Source organism: Eublepharis macularius, chromosome 1 (genome assembly GCF_028583425.1).
Source record: "Eublepharis macularius isolate TG4126 chromosome 1, MPM_Emac_v1.0, whole genome shotgun sequence".
Lineage (NCBI taxonomy): Eukaryota > Metazoa > Chordata > Lepidosauria > Squamata > Eublepharidae > Eublepharis > Eublepharis macularius.
Window position 1 is genome coordinate 148,102,276 of NC_072790.1, and position 20,768 is coordinate 148,123,043.

At 41.4% G+C, this 20,768-nt stretch overlaps 1 long non-coding RNA gene across 1 annotated transcript in view; it reads right to left on the reverse strand.

Moving 5' to 3' along the window:
• Positions 1 to 5,862: 5,862 nt before the first annotated feature.
• Positions 5,863 to 20,768, reverse strand: part of LOC129326689 (uncharacterized) — a 38,906-nt gene continuing 24,000 nt past the window's right edge. Inside the window, exons 2-3 of the long non-coding RNA XR_008596725.1 lie at positions 7,938 to 8,103; positions 5,863 to 6,367 (exon numbers count right to left, since the gene is read on the reverse strand). This is a non-coding gene — a long non-coding RNA (uncharacterized LOC129326689). The remainder of the gene's footprint in view (positions 6,368 to 7,937; positions 8,104 to 20,768) is intronic.

Here is a 20,768-nt window from a genome sequence, read left to right on the forward strand (position 1 = left end):
CATTGGCTTCTGTAAAGTGAAGCTGTGGAAGGGTGGAGTCCTTAGATGCCAAAACAGCACTGGATGTGCCTTGAAGGAAGAGGACAAGGGACAAGCTCAGCAATGATCAATGGAAACTCACTACCCACACAACTTGGCCTAGCCTGGTAGCAGCTGGTAGCCACTGTACAACAGGGCCCAGCCTGGCACTGCTAGCAACCACCACACAACTTGACCTGGCCAGGCACTGCCAGCAGCCACCATGCAACTAGGCATGGCCCAGAATTACCAGTGGGCACTGCCTAACTGGGCCTGTCCCAGTGCTGCTGTTGACCACTGCATTGCTAGGCTTGGTCCAGCACCAGTAGCAGCCACCTTGCAACTAGCCCTGGCTTGGCAAAAGTCATCAGTCACACAATTAGGGTTGGTCCAGCAGCAGCCACCATGCAACTCAGCCAGTCTTTTCCCTGGGAGAAGCTGACCAGGAGAGAGGAGGAAGGCTGAGGATGGGGGAGGGAGATAAAGGTAAGTTGGCTGGTGAATGGGAAGGAGCAAATGAAACAAGAAAAAGGGAAAGGCTATGGGGGCTTTCAAGGAAGAGAAAAAAGAAATAATGGAGGGGAAATACAGGAGAAAATGAGATGCCCTATGTAAGTCCTTGAGGGTCCCCCACTTGTTTTAATTCTCACCGCAGTCCTATGTATATTTACTCAGAGGTAAGTTTCACTGAGTTCAATGGGTTTTCTTCTCTAGTAAGAGGGTATAAGGTTGTATCCTCTTGACAGGTTTTTTTTGATAATGCTTGTTCTCTCCTACCTGTGTATAAAGTGTTAAGTGTTGCATGTTTTAATTATTTTAGATGTAACCCTTTAACCTTTTCCTCTGCCCTGTCAATAACCATTTGAATGATATATACTTTTGTTTATCACATAGTTTTTATTGTGACAAAGGAAAACTGAACAAATAGTTGCTCGGTAGGCTTTATTTATTTACAATTGGTGCCAATGGGCCAGCAGTTGAAAAGAGTCTTATTAGCACACCAAATGGTTGCAAAAAGGAGAACACACAGCTTGTTGCAGTGTTTCATGTAAGAACTCCTCATGGGTCAGCAGACAGTGACAAATTTGAGAAGAATAAACATTTCAGTTATCTAGTGCTGGGAAAGACAACATTTTTTTACACATTTTATTTTCAAAGGTTTCTGGGATGGTGTTACAGGCTGAAAAGAATTTACAACAACATACAACTGTTCATAGAGGGGTTAGCCGTGTTAGTCTGCAGTAGCAAAATAGAAAAGAGCCTAGTAGCACCTTTAAGACTAACCAACTTTACTGTAGTATAAGCTTTCAAAAACCACAGTTCTCCTACATACCTTCCTACACACTTGCATCTGACGAAGAGAACTGTGGTTCTCAAAAGCTTATGCTACAGTAAAGTTGGTTAGTCTTAAAGGTGCTACTGGACTCTTTTCTATTATACAACTGTTCAGGCATTGGTAAATGATCTATGTGAGTTCTTTCCTCTTTGGGTATTTAATTGACTTTTAATACAACAGATCACGTAATGCTGTTGAATGGAGGGGCTAGATCTGACTTTGGAGTAATTCCATTCTTTTTTATTAGGATACAACAAGGCATTGTTGTTGATACTAGTTTGGCCATTGACACAATGTTCCAAATTATAGTAACCCCTATATGAAGATTCTGGAAGAGATTATCTGGTCCTCTGGAGACGGGTCAGATGTCATCAATATGCCAAAGACACCCAGCTCCATTGCATTGTACAAGTATTCAGAAGCATTTGTCTCAGTTCAAAACCCATACAAGGAAGAAGTTAAACAGGCTTAAAATTGACAAGATGGAGCTAATGCGTTGGTTGGAGTGGACTTTTCTGCAATAAATAAGGCAGTAGGTTTCCTCCATGATTAGATTAGGAGCCTACTGCTGGTCATGGGTCCCACTTAATTTTGGTACAGAATTGCTATATATCTCAAGGAACACATTTCATCATCCTCATCTGATCTATATAGAAAAGAGGGATCTTGCCATGGTAATGAATGATTTGTCACCTTAGAAACTGAATAATATGGTGCAGTTGCCTTTTAAACAACTCAAAACCTTCAACAAGTTACCTGCCTCTTTATAGAGATCGGGAAGAGGGAATATAATCAACCTTTTTTGTGGTAACAACTTCAGCTACCAACATCCAGGACTGTTCAAGTTCTTCCCTTTAAAATCCTTCACCCATAGAAGCTGCCTCTCATAGTCTTCCTGCGTTATGGTGAGAAAATAAAAGTTACCTCCCTGGAAGCCCTACGGCTGCTAACGGCATTGATTGCACTGTGCTGTTTCTGCTTCTATTTATTAATAGATTTTTGTTTTAATTTTTATTGCAATTTTATTTTTACGTTTTGGTGAGAAATTTAATTTGCAAGGAACAGAATGGAATTGTGTGGTTTCAGCAAACCTATATTATTATCTCTGAGCCCTTATCTAGTTATTCAATTAAGAAATCCCACTCACTCTCACCAGTTTTCTTTATATAGCTACCTTTGATGTAATTGTCACTTGTCAGAGCAAGGAGGTCATTTACTCTCCAGCTGTACCATTCTGTTATGCATTTCACAGTGTGACTTTCCAATTTACCTGCCATATGGGCTTTTCTTTAGAAACACAACAACTGTCTAAATAGTTTCTTTCTGACAACGTGGGGAGATAGCAAAAAATGGACCATGTTTTGTTATCAATGGGGGTTCACTGACTACAAGGTTTCATAGGGGATCCATCATTTGCTGAATTTGCTAATAAAACTTAATTGGAATTTCATTCCTGTATAAGCAAGTGCCAGAGTAACAGATGGTTTGTAACTGTTATGTTCACAAACCGGTTTCTATCACATGCAATGATTACCAAATTGAATGGGAAGCATGCTTGGCCAATATTTTAAAGACTAAATCCATGCTGTTTAAACATTGTAAAAACAATGGTTCAGGCATTTAATTAACAAGGCAAAGAGGGGAGGGGAACCACCGAGAATTCCCACAAAACAGTAAACAATCATTATTGCCAACAATATTCAAATGGCTCAGGATCACCAGTTGGCGAGTGGTTACTGAACTACATGATTATACAACTTCATAGATTACTCAGATCCAAACTGGGTTAATGATGGCTCTGCTGAGATGCTGTAGAAGTGCAATCTATTAGCCGACTCTTGGGACAGAATGCGAACAGATAGTAGTAGCCCTGGCTTCAAAGGTGGGTTTGAACCAAACAGTTGTAAAATAGCAATGGGATAGGAATCCAATTTCTAGCCAAAAGGGATTTCCTACTCAATCCCTGCTATATGTGTGGTATATAAGCTATGTTTGCAGACTCAGGTCTGGTTTTATCACATTCATTCATTCAAAATATTTATATCACACCGTATTTCCTTAGACTCAAGGCAACTAACAACACAAGAATAAGTTACAAGGACACAAAAACATGACAGTCCATTGTGTGTGTAAAAAGCCATCAAATTACAGCAGACTTATGGCAACAGATAAACACCTGACACTGCCTTCTACTGAATCAAGGTCAGTATTGGTCCATCAAGGTCAGTATTGTCTACTTAGGGTTTTTCACACTTGCTACTTCCACTTTTTAACTGGAGGTGCTGGGGATTGAATCTGGGACCTTCTGCATGCCAAGCCCCATATGGTTAAAAAAGGCAAGAGATGAACTGAGGTCATTTGCCATTGCCTGTCTCTACATTGCAACTCTAGACCCTAGGGTTGGCCTTGATCAGTGCTTGGTGGTTTCTAGTCCAAGTTCTGACCAAGGCCAACCCTACTTAGATTCCAAACTCTGACAAGTTTGGGCTAGACTGGGCCATTCAGTTCAGGGTATGAGCTAATTAACAAAATACAAACACAGAGATTAAAAATGCTGCCAAATCTGCCAGAACAGTTTGTCCACTACATAATGGCCTCTGAAATGGAACTGCCCTATGCCTTCCTAAACACAGCCAGTAAAAGTGTATTCTGCACCCACTGTGGTAGGCCAGTCCATAGAAAAGCTTGTGAACCTAGCTGTTGACATCCTAAAACAGGGTGTCACAAGTAAAAGGCTCTGTTGGGAACATATGTGATACTTAGTATACTATGAGACATGGTTTGAGAGGTAGTTCCACCATTTCATACAGGCAAGTATTTTAACCATAGGGTGGACGGGGAGCTGCAAGGTCCCCTTACTTGTTCAGTCCACTGCTCCCAATTAGAGATGGACACAAACGTAAATACGACCCAAAGAACCCCACGAACCAGGCCAGTTTGGGGTTCACGAACCAGGGTTCATGGAAACTCCTTTCCATGCTGGTTCGTTGGGTCGTATTTACAGAGGCAGTTTAAATGGCCATTTCCCCAGAGAAATGACCATTTAAACTGCCCCTTTAAGGGCCCTGCCGCAGCAGGTCCCTTTAAACTATCAACTGGCAGGGGGGATCCCTGCCCTTTAAACTGCCCAACCCCCAGCCCCAGCTCCACACTTACCTTATCCTGCAGTGCAGTGTCCTTCCTCTCCTCCCAGGAGGGGCGGGAAGGTCATTTTCGGCCTCTTCTGCCACCCTGGGGGCCTGCAAGGCAACGGAAGAGGCTGAAAGCAGCCTTCCTGCCCTTCAAATGGCTGCTGTGGCAGCCATTTTAGGGGCAGGGAAGCCGAAAACGGCCTTCTCACCCCTCAAATGGCCACCGTGGCAGCAACTTGAAGGGCAGGAACGCTGTTTTCAGCCTCTTCCATTGCCCTGCAGCCCCCCAGGGTGGTGGAAGAGGCCAAAAAGGGCCTTCCCACCCCTCCTGGGAGGAGAAGAAGGACTGCGCTGCCGGATAAGGTAAGTGTGGGGCTGGGGGTAGGGGGGTTTGGATCCCCCCTGCTGCCTGCCAGCTGATAGTTTAAAAGGACCTGCCACTTGCAAGGCAGGAAAGGGCCCTTTAAACTGTTAAATGCCCCTTCCCCTGCCGCTGTTAAGGCCAGAAAGGGGCATTTAAACCCCACGAACCACTAACTGGTTCGTAACTGGTCCAGTTCCGTGGTTTGTGGTTCTTTTTGTTGTTGTTGTTGTTCCGTGCCCATGTCTACTCCCAATCTCCACTGTTCTGGACAATGAAGCAATGGGAATGAATAACGAGCATTTTTAAATGTTATGTTTTTATGAAAAGCACTGTATAGATTAAATAACTTGAAAGATTTCAGACCATGTTTGATTTTCAGGCTCTCTAGTTTCCATATTTGTGTCTACAAAACCTACACATGATACATGGCTTATGGGTAGTCACTTAAGCAGCTTTCTATCCTATGAATTATCCTGAGACTTGAAACTGGAGCATATAAAAACTCCATTCCATCCGAGGAAGTACATGTAGTTATACTTGTTGCTGAGTAATGACATGTCCACTTAACTACCTGTACACTGTGCCAGCAACAGCGATCTTCTAAATGACTGCCTGGAAGCTGGCTGCTTCTGCTAGCCCCTCCTGCGAGGCAGTTTTTTGCATGGGATTCCCAAACAACTTATTTATTTGATCACACAAGTGTAGCAATATAAAGAAGCTATTTGTCATGTGACAGCATGTAGCCAAATAGAACCCCTGCAGGGTTCACCTTCCTAGTTGCTTTTTTTTTTTGCCTTAACACAATCTGTTAGATATTTAATTTCTTTTTAATTTGACCGTGAGCTGAGTCCAGAGTCTGGTTGCTCTATCACTACAAAGCTGTGATTAAAAACCAAGCTAATGTCTTGTTGGCAGTTTTAGTGGGATATGCTACTTTCTCTTCCAAATCATAGCTTTTGCTTGAATTCATTCAGTTCAGTTTTCCAGCCTTCTTGTTTACTCCCACACTAGTTTACCCCAAGGTGCATTAATAATCTCAAGACATTGAATTCTTTTGTTTATTCATGCCTTTCTGAAGGCATTTGTTATCTCCATGCAGCTGCAGATGGAGAAACTCTCCACTGCCATTAAAATGGCTAATGGATGACTGTCCATTCTTCTTTCTTTTAGCTGCCCACTTCTCCCAAAATTATGTACAAATTATGCTGACTTCTCAAAAGCAACGACTGCAGGTGCGAAGCTCTTCTTTGTTTATTCTGGCAAGGTTGAAAATAGCAACTGCTAACCAATATTTTGTCCTTCATGTGTCTCCTTACCGCTCTGCAGCTGTTATCTCATGCAAGTGCCCGGCCCAAGGGGAAACAGGAACTTAATTAGGTTAGAATAAGCTTCAAAAAGGTGCCTGCTTTTTTAAAAAAACAATACCCACAGTGCTCTGTAGGATAGGGTCCTTGAACAGAATCTTTCCTTGTGCTGCTGGGAGCAATTATTTCAAGCTTCTGTTTTTGTTTTGGTTACCTGTAAAAGATAGATGGTTTTGGTTATATCCTTAAAAGCATAGCATAGCATGCATTTTCTACAAAGGAAACAGACATCACATTATTAAGAGAGAGTACTTCTAGGTATGTGGAAGCTGGGAAGAATGAATCCAGGGGAGTGATTCTGATGTATTCAAGGGCAAGGCAAAGAATTTGGTCTGTGTGTGAGAGAGAGGATGTTTTCACGCGTAGATTAGGAGGCATGCTACTCTGACAAAGCTCAGCATCTGAGAGTGATACTCAACACAACAATTCACATTGAAGGGCTAACAACATGATAAATACAGTGGAGGTCTCTTGCTCTGTTGATCAGATAAACAGATGTAGGATACTATACAGTATAAGAATTTTCTGATATGATGGTGGTGATATTGGCAAATTTATCCCAACCAAGAATGCAGAACAATTTATTTCCTGTTAGCATAGATAAGCCCTGATCTGGATGTCCCAGGCTGGCCTGATCTCATCAGACCTTGGAAGGTAAGCAGGATCAGCTCTGATTAGTATGGATGGGAGACCAACAAGGAAGTCCAGGGTTGCCCAGTTAAATAGCCAAGCTAGCAAGCAGCATTACACATGAAGAGACTGGGTGTGTGCGGAGGTGGGGCCTTGGGCCTGGGATCCAAATGGTCAGCAGATGCAGATCAAAGGGAGGTACTGCAGGTATCTGTCCAGCCCTCAGAAAGGCTTCCTCGCAAGCAAGCAAGCATCTGGCCCTTCAGCAAGGTCTCCTCCCGAGCAAGCAAGCCTCCATGCGCAGTGCCCCAGTTAAATAGCCAAGCTAGCAAGCAGCATAGAAGTGAAATAGTATGCAATTAGTTGTGTGTATGTTCCTTAATGAAATAAGAACCTTGTGTGCAGAAAGTACTACTATTTGCATGAATCCAGGCTATTTTAAGGTTTTAGGGGTTGATCATTTGAGGGTCTTTCTTCTCACTGCACCCTGAGTTGATCTAATTTTTCTTCACCTAGAAAAATATAGGTATATGTGTATCATCTTGTCAGAAACCAATTATATCTGGCTTCGGAATTAGAGGTGTGTGATCCAGGGCCCTTTTCACACTACTCACCAGCTTCCGAAACATCGTGAGATGTAGCGCAAAAAACGCGGGAGATAGTGTCTTCTCGTGCAAGTTTTGCGTGACATCTCGCGATGTTTCAGAAGCCGGTGAGCAGTGTGAAAAGGGCCCGGGTCCAGTATTTGGGGGAGAAAGGCTTCTCGGCCTTTTGGCTAAGATCAAGTGTAGTATCGCCTAGTGAAATCTGGCTTTCTTGAATCAAATCAGAGAATCTTGGATCTAATCCAAGAACCCAGATCCAGACCCCTCTGGATAAATCTGGGTTTATCTGAGAAATGTTGCTTCAGCCTCAAGCTGGCTCCTTCCTGGGCTTCTCCCACATTTTTTTCCAAGAGGGGAAGAGGAGTGAGGCAGAGAGGGGGAGAGTGTGGCCTATCTGTGCAGGGAATCTCCTGTCTGCTTGGCTTCTCTGAGTGACACTGGTTCAGTTGAGCTATGTTATAATAGTGTTCCTTCCTTCAGTATGGATACCTGGAATTCACTGTTTCAACATGATTCTCCAGTTTGATGTTGGTCTCCTGGCTTCACTTTGGTTCTGTGGGGATTCCATTCCCTTGCTTCAATTTGGTTTGGGTAGAATTTGCTGCTTTGATGTGATTCTCTGGTTTAATGTTGGTTCCCTTTCTACTCTTTGGTTCTGGGAGGATTCTTTAGATGACAATCAAGAGTAGGTTCCCTGCAAATTTGGTGGAGTTTTCTTGAAAAATAACTCCCCCACAGCCCTCTGAATAGCCCCCAGATAAGCCTCCCCATAGAAAATAATGGCTGAATAAATCCAGGATTCTCTAATCTTGCTGAACCAGATTAGAAAATCTTATCTGGATTTCAGGGAATTTGGATTTTTTTTTGTTTCCCTGAAACTGATCCAGATTTCCCAGATCTTGTGTGTGTGCACGTGTGCATGCACGCACCCCTAATCAGAATATGACCACTCATTCTTGAATTCCCCCCCCCCCATTGAGTTATACACCAGGCTCATTCAGCACAGGAAAGGCAACTGGATTGCTTTGATGAATTTCAAAAAGTTTTTTTTTAACCCACTGTTTTAGAGTTGTTTATTTTATTGTACTTTGTACTTGTTGTAAGGTGATTTATCTCCCAGGCCAAGATGAAATAAATATTGAACAAATAATATATTAGCAATAGTGAATCCTGCAGCTCCCACTGTGTCCTGACTGACATGGCATTTTTAAATGAATACACACACTTGCAATTACCGGACAAGCTAACTATATGCCCCCATTACCATTTTGCCGGGCAGTTAAGTCAATAAACATACAAAGGAGACAGGCTGCAATTTGATCTAAATTCCAGAGAATCACTGAACCACAGCCATCAGACTGTCCTTACTGAACAGTGTCTGCTGAGTAAAGAACTAGACTAAAATTCAAATGAGACTAACAGAAACCTTAGTAGAGCATATCCGTGGTGCCTTATCCTAGAAAATTGTCCCCACTCATTCATTAATTAGTCCAGACACAGGAAGATTAAGTAACCACAACATTTACTTTTGTCCATGATATTTACTTTTGAAGACTTGTCTCAGAAATTTATGACAAAAAATAAGGAAACTTTTCAAGGTCATTGTTCTCCCAGTTTTTCTGTAGATCACTTTAAAATTATAAGGTGATATAGTTTGGTGAAAAGATCTTCAACCAAACCAAATGTTGAATCACTATTTACATTTCTTTTTTAAAAACCCAAGAGTTCCAGTGAGGTGTTGAATTGTAAGGCACAAAGGCACAGCAGTTGAATTCCTTCCCCATGTCCGTATATTTTTATCCTCCTTTGTTAACTTTTAGGTGCCAATTATAAATCTTGTTGTTTATGTGGCCATTCAGTGGTCTTTAGAGTGAGTCACTGTTAAGCAACTGTTAAGCAACTAACAGAGAGCCAGTGTGGTGTAGTGGTTAGAGGGCTCGGAACTGGGATGTTCATGTATGAATCCCCACTCTTCCATGGAAGCTCAGTCAGTAAGCTTGGGCCAGTCACACACTCTCAGCCTAAACTACCTCACAGGGTTGTTGTAACAATAAAATGGAGGAGAGGATAACAATGTAAGCCACTTGACAAGACAAGACAGAACTTTTATTGGCATAACCGTAACAGTGTCGAAAACAAGTGGAGCCTGTTAATTGTTAATGTAAGCCACTTTGGGTTCCCACTGGGAAAAAGCTGAGGTATAAAGTCAATATATATATCAATAAAAATCAATCTACTCTTTTGTTTCTCTATTGAATGCCAGCTTTGTCTTAGAGATAGTCCAGGAACAATTTCCATATGTGACTGGCATAGAGGAGCTGGTCTCAGCATAAAGATGGAGGGGAGGGAGAAAAATAGGCCATAATGAAGGTGCGACGAAATCAACATCCCCTGCATACAAAGATCCCTGATTTGGGTACAACGTCTGCTATGACCAAACCCTACCGTCCTTCTAAAGGATCATCTTTTCCTTTGCTCCTGCATCATCAGAGGTGAGGCAGGCAAGTACCAGAGAGGGCCTTTTCAGTTGTGGAGTTGCTTCTGTGGAATGTCCACCCTAAAGCGGTCCACTTGAAACCTTTGCTATTGGTATTCAGACTCTGGGCAAAGAGCTTTATATTTCCTCTAATATTGGGTTAAGTAGTAGTTGTAATAGGATTTATTTTTCTCTGTTAGATGTTAATAAAGTTGAATTGATTGTTTTATTCTAAGTTGCAGTTTTATATTTTGATTATTTACTATTGTGGACAAACATTAACTTGGAAATGTTGGCTGTGACTGTTTTAATAAATAAACATGTTATTTGTGGCTAACATGCTAAGGCATACTGGGTGGAATGGAGTAATATTTGCAAACTAATCTCCACAACAATGTGAAGTACGCAGCATAGGGAAAAATTTCTATCCTTAGCTCCTTGGATGAATGGTGGGATAAAGATAAAATCTGTAAAACTGATGCCAGTCTTTATCCTAAAACACATTACAGTGAGTTTGTGAAGAACTGTGCATTATGTTAACTTATTTCTTTTGTAAATGTTGATAATGCATAAAGATTGTACCAGGAATCAATTCAGCCATCCATCTTCCAAAATGAATTACAGGTGGAAGTTGATAATATGTTAAAATGGTAGGTTTCTTAACAAATCATTAAGTAACCACATAATTTCTTGTCTTGTAGCCATTATACTGCATGAGTTCAAATTAATTGCTGACAGCTAGGTAATTTAATCTGGTAATATCTTTATGATGGCTTTTTAATTTTTATCATTATAAAGAACAAATGTGGCAGTGTTTAGCCAATCAGCTCATCCCATAAATTTAATATCCTCTCGTGCCTTTGTTATGGCTGAATAGAGAAGAGATTGCCTTGAGAATCAATAATTATCTATATTGTTAATAAATTAAGGTCGCTTTGTTTCCTTAAAAACAGGTTTATTTTTATATCTATGATATTACTTTCTCAAAATTTTGTCCTTGTATTTTATTAGCTGTGTTTTGCCTTTCAAAGTTCTTTGCTGATTTTGGTGAAATCAAAACTTGTTACTTAAGCAAGGTGGTGATTCTAAAAATGAGTACACATATCACCCAGTTAGCTTTGTGGCCTGAGCAAGGATTCCAACCCATGTGTTCCTGGTCCAAGTCCAGTGCTCTAGCCACTACATCATACTGGCTTTCTCCATGTGATCTTAAACTTTATATATTTGCTTCCTTTATACCCCCACCTTTCTCCCCAATAGGAATCCAAAGTGGCTTATGTTGTTCTCTCCTCTATTTTATCCTCACAACTACCCTGTGAGGTAAGTTAGGCTGAGAGTGTGTGACTGGCCCAAAGTCACCCAGCAAACTTCCATGCCAGAGTGGAGATTCAAACCTGGATCTCCCAGATCCTAGTCAGACACTCTAACCACTACATTATGCTGTCAAGTGACTTTGGTGCTGTGTTTTGCACAAACTGAAGGCAGCCTCAAGTTGTGTGTAATGGTTAGTAACTCAGCCTAGTGTTATCCAAATTGCTATACACATGGAGATCCTGTATCAAGCAAAGGCATCCCCTTGCTGGCACAGAACAAACTCATGTATGGTGGGGTATTTAAGACAGTATTTTGGGATCTTTAACCTGCGTATATTAAGGTCCAGATCCAGCACAGCGTCTGAAAGAATGTGAGGTAATAAACATTCTTAAAGTGAAAGGGTTTTTATTGAATCAACACAAGTCAAATTAAATACCTTTTATGAAAATGGAAAAGAGAAAGATTTAAAACAGCAACCCAAAAACCCTTTCCCTAACATCTGTCTATCCATAAGGGAAAACAAAGGTGTTGGGGGGGAAGCATATGACATTTCCTGTACAGTCTTGATGTGGAGAGTGGAAGACAGAAGTGTAGCGACAGAGACCAGCTTGTGCCTCCAAGGAGGAGGCTGCTCCAATTCACACAGGGGCAGTTGCTGGACCATCAGGAAAAACTGCTACAAAGTATTGGGGATTTGGTGGTTATATTTACCTCACAGGGTGTTTGTTGTGGGGATAATAACAACATACTTTGTAAACCGCTTTGAGTGGGCATTAAGTTGTCCTGAAGGGCGGTATATAAATTGAATGTTGTTGTTGTTATTATACTGTAAAAATGCTGGAAGTGCTAGGATCAGGTAGCTCCTTGCTCAGGATTGTGTTGGAGCCAAAAGGTTTGAATTCTATTGGGTGATTTAAAGTTAACTGTCAGGAGAGAGAACGTTCAGGATGGGGAATGTGCTCATGATCTAGAATATGCTGTTCATAAGGTGAGGCAGTGATACTGAGGAAGGGAAGAAATGTTATCATTTGAATGGGAGAGTAATAATGATTAAATTTTTCCTGGAGGTGGGCAAGTTTGAGTGATGAAATTATGTTAATATGAAAAGTAAGTTTTCCCTTGTTTGCAAAGAGAAAATTGAGCAATACAAGCACAAGCAGCAAAGACTAAAAATAATAGTATGCTCCCTTGGGGAGGTTAGGGAAGACAGCATCATGGCTGAGAGATTGATAGGTTTAGAGAAGGGCAGGAGTATCTGTTGCCTATTGTTTGGGAATCTGGGTATTTCATGAAGGCCAAATTGCTTAGGAAGGATGCTCCGAAGTCCTTGGGGAGATGGACTTCCTGTTTAATCTCTCTTGGGAAGGACTTCTGCATGACTGATGGATGAGCTGCTCTGCATTCTGTTACACCCTGGCATGACTTATTGCCATTTGATATTGGCTTTACTGAATACTCCATCTTTTATTGCTAGGCTCATGCTGATACAAGATGAAGAACAAGATCTGAGGTCACCCTAGGTGAGGATCCCAGTGGCTACAACAGATGTGATCAGAGCATGTATAACTGGAACTAAACTATGCCTTTCAAGGAAAGGTTGCACTTCGCATACCAACTGTAGTTGGCTAAAGATGCTACACATCACACACACAAAAATCATGATTCTACCTGTAGGCACAGATCCAGTAGTAGACTTATGAAAAAAACATACCTCTTTCATGGAGAGTGCAACCTTATCCAGGTGCTAATCAACCAACAGTAAACGCCTGAATTGAGCTTCAGTTTATTGGTCTTCATTCAGTGCCTTATCAATTCCAACACTTATTCAAGACATCCACTGGCAAACCTGACTGAGGTATTACAGTATAGATGGTAGCAGTAGACCATTCACTTATTTTTTCTCTGCATATGTAGGCTAAAGGTTCAATGTCTCTGTGACACTGAAAGATCCTTGATCAAACCCCATGATTTATATATTTTAGCTTTAAAAAGCAGCTGTGAATGGGCAGCCAACCTCTGCACAAACGAATATATGGACACAAATCTGACATAAAAATGGCAATATCCAGAAACCAGTAGAACACTTCAATCTACCAGGACACTCCATCAAGGACTTAAAGGTCACCATAGTTCAACAAAAACATTTCAAAAGCAGACTCCAAGGGAAAGTTGCTGAATTGGAATGCCTATGTAAATATGACTCAATCAGACTTGGATTGAATAGAGACTCTGGGTGGTTATCTCATTATCATAAGTAACTGCCTTTCATCCATTCCATTCAGATTCAGATATGGAGGGGAGGGGTCACACCCAGCCTGGATTGTGCACTCTACCTCTTTCGTGATTTTTGCAACTGATTTGCATCCACTCCCTCCTCCCCATACCACCTATATATCTCTGGCCATTTTTTCATACCCTCCATGCATCTGATGAAGAGGTTCTCGAAAGCTTATGCTAAAATAAAGTTGGTTAGACTTAAAGGTGCTACTGAACTCTTTACTATTTTGCAACTACAGAGTAACATGGCTAACTCCTCTGGGTAAATGGGAGTGATATGGATTGGGGCTACCACACTGGATAATGGAGAGCAATCTTTGCTTTAAACCCTGGGAAGTAAAATGAAAGGCCATAGGATAGATACTTGTTCTTTCTTGTTCCTTGGGCTCAAAGTAGCCCAGGGAAGCTGTTTGTGATCGGGGAAACCCCTTTCTACATTAGAGCACCACTGGCCTATGTCTGGCCTCTACTCAAAGCTACTATACAGTCAACAGATTCCCAGCATCATCCGTATTTTGTTGTTCCCAATATGTGTTTTTTTTTAAAATATCATCTGAATAGCAGTCCAACATGGACCAGGACTACAGTACGTAAAAGGGATGAGGTGAGGTTAACCCTTTATCCCAGTCATTTTCCTGACCTATGATCTTGATCCAAAAGCCCACATATAGTTGGCTTGATTTACCAACAATGCTTCCAACCTTGAAACAAGGAACTCCAGTATTTTGTCTGCTTTGACCCTAAAAGAGCTTTTTGTCCTTTCTTTCTTTTCTCAATTTCTTTAATGCAAACAAAAGGTCATTCAAATAGCTTCTTGTTGCTAAGCACTAAGAAACTGTAGTGCTTCCCAATGCCCCAGCAACTTCGCTTAGTCTAGCATTGGAACAAACAAATTGGGGCCATGTGAAATATCTTGAAGGTGCAGGATAAATAGGTGAGAAATGTTATCCTGACCCACATCTCTACAATGACAGTACTTTGCATGTATGCACATTTGGCAGGGATATGATTCAGTCATTTTGAATTTCCAATTTTTAAAAGAATCTTAGCTAAGGAAGTCTGAGAAGCCTGCTTGGAAATCAGTTGCCCATGAGTGTAAATAGTGTTGGATTAGATGGATTTTATGCAGTATAGAGCAATTTTAACAGGAATGCTGTTGGGCTGTGTCAGGTAGAGAGGTAACCATCTCTAGGCCTTCCTACAGCATGGTGATTGATCAAAAGCCTTTCATGGCTGGTGGACCTGAGCTACTAAACACATTCTACCTGTTCCAGTGGTACTGAAGGAAACAATTTCATAGCAGGAATTACTCTGCAGAACAGAAACCAGTTTCTATTTTAAAGCTGGCTGATAAAAGGAGCCTTGGTTGGAGGTGGGCAGGATATAGCGTTATAAAGGTGCTCTGTATATGAACAGATAGTTATTTAAGTGGCTATGCTAATGAACTGAAATCTAATAAAATCAAAAAGAGTCCAGTAGCACCTTTAAGACTAACCAATTTTATTGTAGCATAAGCTTTCGAGAATCAAGTTCTCTTCGTCAGATGCATGGTACAGAAACTGGTCAAATATAGAAGAGGAGGGGGGAGGAGGGGAGGAGAGAGAAGATGCAATTAGGGGGTGAGAGGGAGGGTGCAACCAAAACATTCCTTTGCTAGTAAATGTAAACATCTCCTTTTGGCGTGGAGATCAGTTGGCTTGTGTGAGGCTTCAAAGGAGTTTGCCGTGTTAGTTTGTAGCAGCAAAACAGCTAGACCATCCAATTCCAATGTAGTATAAGCCTTCGATAACCACAGCTCTCCCCGTCAGATGCATCTGACAAAGAGAACTGTGGTCCCTGAAAGCCCATGCCAGGTGCCACTGTGCTCCCCCAGACCCCGCCTCTGTAAAGGAAATCTGTTACCTGTGATAATGTGATAACCATTCATAGTCCCTATTCATTCCCAGCTTGACAGAGTCAAATTTGCATATGAATTCCAATTCAGCAGCCTCCCGTTGGATTTTGTTTTTGAAAGGTTTCTGTTGAACTACAGCGACCTTTAAGTCTTTGATGGAATGTCCTGGTAGATTGAAGTGTTCTCCCACTGGTTTCTGGATGTTTCCATTTCTAATGTCAGATTTGTGTCCATTTATTCTTTTGCGTAGAGGTTGGCTGGTTTGTCCAATGTACAGAGCAGAAGGACATTGTTGGCACATGAGGGCATATATTAGATTGGAGGATGAGCAGCTGTAAGAGCCAGAGACAGTGTAGTTGATGCCATTTGGTCCTGTAATTGTATTCCCTGGGTAGATATAGGGGCAGAGCTGGCATCTGGGTCTGTTGCAGGGCCTGGTACCTGTGCTGGTGACTCTGCTGGCCGATTCATGATTGTGAGTGAGAAGTCGTTTAAGGTTGGGGGGCTGTCTGTAGGCAAGGAAAGGTCTTCCACCCAGGGCTTCTGAGAGAGAGGTATCATTTTCCAGGATGGGTTGTAGCTCACTGATGATACGTTGGATGGGTTTGAGCTGGGAGCTATAGGTGACAACCAGTGGTGTTCTGTTGTTAGTTCCTTTAGGTTTGTCCTGGAGCAGACTGTTTCTGAGTACTAGTCTGGCCCTGTTGATTTGTTTCTTCACTTCATTTGGTGGGTACTGTAGTCCCAAAAATGCTTGTTGTAAATCTCTTAAGTATAAGTCTCGGTCGAGAGCATTGGAGCAGATACGGTTGTAACGTAAGGCTTGGCTGTAGATAATAGACCGAGTGGTATGTTTAGGGTGGTAGCTGGAGGCATGTAGATATGAGTATTGGTCTGTTGGTTTCCAGTATAAGGTGGTATTTATCCGTCCATTATGTAGTTGTACAGTGGTGTCCAGGAAGTGTACCTGTTGTGTAGAGTGGTCCAGGCTTAGGTTGATAGTAGGGTGAAAGTTATTGAAGTCCTGATGAAATCTCTCAAGGGCTTCCTTCCCATGGGTCCAAATGATGAAGATGTCATCCAGGAATCTTAAGTATAGTAGTGGTTCCAGTGGATGGGAGCTGAGGAAGCGTTGCTCCAAGTCCGCCATGAATATGTTAGCATATTGTGGTGCCATGCGTGTGCTACAAACCAACACGGCAAACTCCTTTGAAGTCTCACACAAGCCAACTGATCTCCACACCAAAAGGAAATGTTTACATTTACTAGCAAAGGAATATTTTGGTTGCATCCTCCCTCTCCCCCCCTAATTGCATCTTCTCTCTCCTCCCCTCCTCCCCTTCTACATTTGACAAGTTTCTGTACCATGCATCTGATGAAGAGAACTGTGATTCTCGAAAGCTTATGCTACAATAAAATTGGTTAGTCTTAAAGGTGCTACTGGACTCTTTTTGATTTTGCTACCACAGACTAACACGGCTAACTCCTCTGGGCGGGGGCGGGGGGAGGTGAGACTTGTGCTTTTTAAAATTTCTGTGAAGCCTCTTGAAAAATTTTACACTTTGGCCAGAAAGGGAAACATGAAAAGCAGAAACGGTGAAGAAAGATGCCCTCATGCTGACTGTTTTCTTTCTCCCTCATGATTCATTCTGACTCACCCCCCTGACCTGCAGACAACTTCTGTCAGAGTGAAGGGGGAAAAAAAACCCTTTCTAAGTATGCTTCTCTTTGAATAAAACATACTCAATCATCCCCACTACTGCTGCTTCCTCTTCCTTTTATGTTTTAGAAAGAACAACTGAGTGCTAAGGAATGAAGTGTCTGTAGGAGATGGCAGATGGAATAAGTCATATACTAACACAAGCTGCTGGGTTTGAAGACCAACCAGACCCCATAAACAAAAACTACAAGATCAAATAGATGGATATACAAGATTAATCAAGCCTTAACCAAAGAAGTAGTCACATTATGTATTTATCCATAGCAGTATCAGCGCAATATTCAGGGAGAAAATGTTTACTTTTACAAGAGAAGTGTATTTGTGTAGAGAAGTAGAAGGAAAAAAGAACAGTAATTGGAGAAGTAATCACATTTTCAGCAGGGTGTACATAAAAATGAGGCAGAAATTATAGCAGACGTTTTCAACTAACAAAAAGAAAAATAAACCCAGTTTTGTAGTACATGCTTCCTGTCATACACAGTGGAATCGATTATACAGATGTACTAGATTGGGGGGGGGGCTATACTGAATACAGAGAGTGTGTGTATTTTCTTTTTTGCTACTCTATAGAATTATAATATGAGTAGGGTCTATATTTGGAGAACATTTATGGTTTAGAAAGGGTCATCATGTTTATATTTTACTTGAGATCCCTATAGTCATGGAAACTATGGTTCACTTTGTACATTCTCCAGAAGCTTGCTTGCTTATTTATTTAGCTTATTTACAGCCCACCTTTCTCACTGAGACTAAAAGCAGATTACAGAGTACAGAAAGAGGAGAGAAAATCACACAGGATAGGACATTGAATGAACAATGTAATAGGACTAGGAATACAACAGATGTGACTCAGAAGTGTGTGGTGAGTCATATTTACTCACACTACACATTTCTGGGTCCCATCCAGGTGCAGAGAATGTGCATATTCCTGTGGGGAGATGCACTTTCTTTCAGCACTAGGATAAAATGCTCAGCTTCCACTTCATATGTATCCCAGCATAGGTAGATATAGCATGAGTCCTTCATGCTTCCTCTCTTGCCGCTTCTGTACACCAGTTGAAATGTCCCTGAGCATCTTCTTGTAGCTTTAGAATTGGATTATTTTGCTTTGCCTTGCTATCATTTTGTGAATTCTGATACTTTCCATAAATGCAGTGTAGTAAGCAAGACAATAAGGGTCAGATAAGGATTGCCGTGGGTTGGCTCACATCCATCCCATATGACTGGGAGATGGAGTCCATGGCTGTGCTTATGGCTACTTGGATCTCCTCATTTAGTATCCACCTCTCTGTGGCAATGGCCGATCTTTCGGAGTATAACTCTCTTGAAATTCCACCTTTCCTCAGACTCTGTACTCTAGTGTTAACTGGTTTTTCTCCAGCACAACTTGTCTTATATATGTGTTTGATTTCATTTGTCCCTTTCACTTGCTTTTCCTTCCCTATCTTTTCTCTCTGAGTCCAAATAAAATTTTGTGTCATTTATCAGTTTTGCTGCTTTTATAGATACTATGTTGTCTTTACAGCATTCCCCCCGCCTCCCACACCATGTAGTATATCACTTCATTCTCCCATGATAATACCATGAAATTAAAGTTACACACTGTTATTTAGAAATTCATTAGCAGTGTTAGATTGAAGATAGCTTTTTTTAAAGCTAGTGGGATCATGTGACTGTGATATTACAGCAATTATACTAGCTACCAATCCTCTCCTGAGTACAATTCAAGGTGTTGCTTTGATTTTTTAAATTTATATTGTAAGCCATTCTGAGTTCATGGTAGAAAGGCAGCTAACAAATGTTTAAAACAAATAAATAATGCACACAGCCTTAGCTTAACTTGGACATAGGCTGTGTTGCCACTGGGGTGCCCAACTAGAGGCAACCATTTACTTGCACCCTTGTGGGCAGCACTACAGATTGGGCACAGGCACTGACAGTAACATAAATGAGGGGACTGGGGAGAGATGGAGCCAAATCAGATAAGACATAAGAGATGAGTGATAAGAACTTGAGATTTCCCAATGACTTTAATTTTCCTTTCCTGGGGGCACTTTCCTGCATACTATTTCCCTGTACCCCATTGCTGTTAGCCCAGATCAGGAAAAATACAGGCAACCATTTTAATTAATCAACAAGCTGAACTAGATACAACAGGGAGAGATTAATCTTGCGCTCTCTCATGCCTTGCATTGCCATGCTTGTAGGCATTTAGGACTTTTCTCCATGTCTGACTCAATTCCAGTATTGGAGCAGACTAGGAGGCAAATGCTTCATAGCATGGGATGGCCTGGGAAAGGGCAAAGTTTACCTCCCCTCATCCACATGTGCCTTTTGTGGCAGCAGGGATGGGTGGATGTGAATGCATGGACTCATGCATAAATATAGTAAGGAATGACATGTTTCTATTATTGCTGTTACTGTATTATCATATAGTATTGTGCTCACTGCCTGCTTTCCAGGGTTGTCAAATGTCTTCCTTTTTCCACTCTGATGTAAAGAATATCAATTGCCCTTAATATGGGAATGTTTCTCCCTATATGTCTAAAATTTGGCAGGGAGGATCCCTTGTGTGAGGAGAGCAACCCCCTGAGAATTAAAGGGAGGGGGAGTTGCAGCTGGAAACATGTTTTCCATTGAAACAAATAGCTTTAGTAACTAATGTGATGAAACCGAAACAAGTTGTTTAAAATGAAAATGAACTGGAGGGGGGGGCGGGGCAAGTTGGCCATATCCCTTGTTTAAATCTTCAGGAAAATCAAGGAGCCTGTTTCTGGTGTAGTCCCATTCTCCATCCATCCTACATGTCCATAAACCTGCTCCTAATAGCAGATACCAAACAAAAAAGAGGCAACCTCAGTACAGAATCCAACAACAAAGAAAAACCCGAGGAACCTATCTGGAGAAATGCCAATAAATTGCAAAAGCATATATGACTGTATTGTTAAATATAAAGTGCTCAAATGCTCCAAAATCTTCAGAATTTCTTCACCAATGTCTAAACCTGAACCATGCTAGTGTGTATACAGTCTGACAGTAAATACAATATGCTAAATATCCAATAAATGCACAATGAATATAGTACAGTAATAAATACAATAATAAATACAGAATAAATACAAAATCTGCTGGTAAACCAGGAAGTATACTGAAATTTCTCCTTTTTGTCTTGCAGGTACAAAAAGTATATTCAGACATACAGTCCCAGCACCTATTCAAGGTAACTCCTAATCTCAGTCCAATCTCCTGTAAACAGAGTTCTCCCCCCCCCCCCCGCTTCTTTCAGAGTGCTAGGAATCCTGTTTTATCGTGTGAGGTCTTGTGCAACCTAGCCAAGGTACCAAACTGCTAAAGGAGGGATGTGAAATGTCCCCCCCTCACGAGCTTGCTAGTTATTATCTTAGCCCATTTTGAGCTCCTTCCTCAGGGGTAAATGGAATGCACTGATCTTTAAAGTTTCATTCTTTAAACTTCATTCTTCATTAAACTTCATTAAACTTCCTACTCCAAACTGAACCAGTCTCCTGGTGATGGCCAATTAATAACAGATAAGCAAACAAGACAGACAACAGGACAGGAAAGAGACTGTCTGGGAGGAAGAGCCATAACTCAGTTGTAAAGCACATTCTTTGTCAGTGG